Raw genomic sequence first — 4,003 nt, 5'->3', positions numbered from 1 at the left:
AGCAATCATCATTCTTTATATTGCTGGCTTCCCCTTACCTTAAGTTCTTAAGTAAGATTATTTTGTTACTGCTTCCACCAAGATAGCCATCCATTTGTATATCCCCATGCAATTCTTCCCTGCTATCTGCCCTACTTGATTTTATACCAGGCCATTATTCCAAATGCAGTTTTAAAGTAGGCAACCATCTGTCCTGCTGCATTGCTTTTCCATCATACACGTGAGTAGTGGATCTTAACCGAAAGCCTCTTTGGGAGTTGACCAAAGAAGACGTCATGTACATTCTCTTCCATTTGATTTCACCCCACTTCTTTTTACCTTTATTTTAACCCTGAAGACTTCCACCTGTTTCTAGGGCCTTCGAGTGTATATAGCTGTCCCTGATCTAAAGGGCTATACTATCTCCCCTTATTTCTGCCTTCCTTTCCTGAACTGTAACCTTCTAGTTCAGTATTCCAAGCAGAAGTGCTGTCTCTTCAAGTGTATTATTCCAGTTACTTCAGCAGAGTGCTCCTGAGTTGTCCTCCTTCCTCTGGGTTATTTTAAATTCTCTTTGCATTTCCAACAGCAGCCAACATTTCAAGTATCTATGGGTTGCCCCTCTTTGCTTTCCACTTTGTAACCCAAGTTGTCAATATGAGAATTTTCCAAGACTTTTCTAGTCCTATCTCCAAGGTTAATGTAAATTTCAGTTCATATTTGACTCGGTAGCTCCTCCTTCTCCAAACTTAATTTAAAACCATCCTCCTTAGGTCGGCTCCCAAATATTCTCTTTCATAAGGTGGGATTTCTTCCCAGGTCAGGAGTCCCTCTTCTCCAAAAGATTCTCATTCTGTCATGCAGCCACGTTTTCATCCCCAACTGGCACGTGTCCCTGCAGAAACCTCCTTCACCCATTACTGCAGATATTTACAGGAACATCTTTGGAGTCTGCCCTTGTTTTCCTCCTTACTTCTGAAGTTCTTTAGTTCTGTTAACCTTCACGTGAGACTGGGCAATATTCAGAGTTAGCAAATGAGTGAGTAATCAGCAACCAGAGTGAGGAGGACATTGAACTGGGTGACTCCTTCGATTCCTTCGTGGTGACTCAGCTGGGCCCTTGACAGGTAACACTTTCTGGGATTCAGTATCTGGCCCATGTGACACCACCCCACCCATGAGAATCACTGACAACCAGCACCTTCCTTTCCTTCCTGGGTATCAAAGTCCCAGGCTTCTTTGTACTGTCCCTCCTGAGAGGATATCCTCTTCCTTCTGAAAGGCCAGAAAGGCAGTCAGGTTCCTGCTTCTGGTGGTACCAGAATAGACTGTCTGGAATCCTGGGTGCTGTCAATGAGAGTCACCAGTCAGCCACTCCAAAGGGGCAGTTCCTCCTTTTCCTCTTGTGAACCTCTGAGCTCTCCCAAAGCATCCAGTTGATGAAATTTTCATTTTCACGGAGGCCCCACAGATAATTGATCTTTCCTGCAGCTTTAACATCTGCTTCTGGAGCAGAAAGGCCAAGGACCTCATGCAGAGTTATCATCCTTCACCAGCCTCTGCAGGGATCAGTGTTTCACGTTCATCAGTGCTTCACGTTCCTGGGAGCATCCAAGAGCCAGGCACCCATCTTGGATGCAAGCACAAGAGGCTGTAAGCAGACGGTCTTGGCCCCGTGATCATTAACTGTCTATTCTTCGGGGACCTAAGCTTTTTAATCTATTGTTTCTTCTCCTTTCTGTATGGCTTTGTAGCTGCTCCAAGCAGTTCCAAACAAACTGCAGTCTCCTATTATTCTCCCTCTTAAAACATTTAAAGGAAAATGAATCAAAACTATAGACATAGCCTGTGTTACAACTGGGTGTGGTGGTGTGATGAGGGTACATTTTTCTCTGGGCTTATGTGTTGTAAATCAGGACCTGTTCCAGAACCATTGGAAAAATAACATAATATTCCTTTACATGTTCTGTGCTGTTTCATTATTTTGTAAATACCACAAAATAAAGCTTTATTAAAATAAATGACTGTAACAAACTATTTTAAATAAATGTATTGTAATATGACTGAGTCTCTGCAAGGGATTGCAGAAGTAGAAGTTTGTTCTGGAGCCTGTGCTAGTAGTATTTCAACATTGGTGGAAGAATTTGTCCAGCTTAGGTTGAATAGCAGCTCTCTTTTCTTACTGAAGCACTTCAAAACAGGCAAACTGCATATGAACACCTCTGTATATCTTTAGGAGGACTAGCAGAAGGAACAGTGTGACCTAGTGGAAAGAGCAGGGGCCGGGGAGTCAGAGGACCTGACTTCTAATCCCAGCCGTGCCATTTACCTGCTGTGTGACTGTGGCTAGTCACCTCACTACTCCGTGCCTCAGTTCCCTCTTCTGCAAAATGGTTCAGTATCTGTTCCCCTCTGTGAGCCTCGTGTGGGACCTGATTGTCTTGTCTCTACCTCAGTGCTTAGTCCAGTGCTTGGTATATAATAACCACTCCACAAATATCACAATTATTTGTACTCCTGGCTTCTAGGGTCTTCTTCCATCATATTTATAAATTCATCCACTTGAAATTGATGCAAGAATTTTTAATCCCACAGATTTATCTGGTGGTGGAGAAACCACAACTTCTATTTTGGCATCTTGCAGTGATGGCCCCTAGATTACACTGTCCATTTCTGAACTAGGGAGCTGCTTCCCTAGTTTAACAATGTTCCTTTCTGAAAACACCAGAAATTTGTCATCTTTTAGTATCCCTATGAGTTGTTTGTGCATCTGGAATAAGTAAAATTATACCTCAAAATAAAATAAATTTTTGTATCATAGAAAGTGCATAGGCCTCATTCGATTCTGGAAACATGCATGCTGTCACTTGTCATTGTGGTTTGTTTTAATGTCAGAATTCAGTGGGGCCTAGTGGAAAGAACTTGGGCCAGGGAGTTAGAGGACCTGGGTTCAAATTCTGATTCCACCATTTGTCTGCTGTGTGACCCTGAGCAAGTCACTTAACTTCTCTGTGCCTCAGTTCCCTCATCTGTTAAAATGCTGATTCAAAACTGGTTCTCCCTCCCCCTTAGATTGTGAACCCATGGCGTAGAGGACAGAGCACAGGCCTGGGAGTCAGAAGGCCATGGCTTCTAATCCCAGCTCCGTCATTTGTGTGCTGTGTGACCTCGGGCAAGTCACTTCACTTCCCTGGGTCTCAGTTACCTCATCAGTAAAATTGGGATTGAGACTGTGAGCCCACATAGGACAGGGACTGTGTCCGACCCAATTTGATTGTATCCCCTCCAGTGCTTAGTACAGTGCCTGGCACATAGTAAGCGCTTAGCACAAACTACAGTTACTATTATTATGTGGTACTGGAACTGTATCCTACTGATTTTATTGTATCTGTCCTAGTGCTTGGCACATATTGCTTAACAGGTACAACAGTTATTGTCCCTCAGACTGGAACTCTTCCACTCCCCCTCTCCCCCCCACCTCCCACATCTTCCTTTGCCTTCCAGCACCCCTCAAACCTGCTGTTTCTTCCCCATCTTCACTCCCTCAATCAGTAGTACTTATTGAATGCTTACTGTGTGCAGAGCGCTGTAGTAAGCACTTGGGAGAACAAAATACAACTGAGTTGATACACATGAAAATCCCTCCTTCCAAATAATTCTCATTATCCCCAGTCACGTCATCCAAACAGCCACCCTTACCACTTATATAATTATACCAAGCATTACCGTTTGGGTGTGTACACGTAGTCAATTATTATGTTACTTCATCTGGACTTCTTTGCACCACTACCAGTCCTCTTCTTAATCTTTTAATGAGTAAGGAGTCTATATCAACTCTAATACACACTTTTTAATCAGTAGAAGAAAGTATATGTTTTAAATATACCCAAGACTCTGACAGCCTCTAGAGAAATGCACCTTACCTTTCTGGGACAAAGCGGTATGAAATTAAGTCACAATCACTCTCTTGATTTTGTACCATGAGAAATTTGTAAAGGTCTATTTTCTTTTCTGTACAGAAAAT

The sequence above is a fragment of the Ornithorhynchus anatinus genome, chromosome 2, assembly GCF_004115215.2.
Source record: "Ornithorhynchus anatinus isolate Pmale09 chromosome 2, mOrnAna1.pri.v4, whole genome shotgun sequence".
NCBI lineage: Eukaryota > Metazoa > Chordata > Mammalia > Monotremata > Ornithorhynchidae > Ornithorhynchus > Ornithorhynchus anatinus.
The sequence above is the reverse complement of the archived record's forward strand: the minus strand, read 5'-3'. Positions refer to the sequence as shown.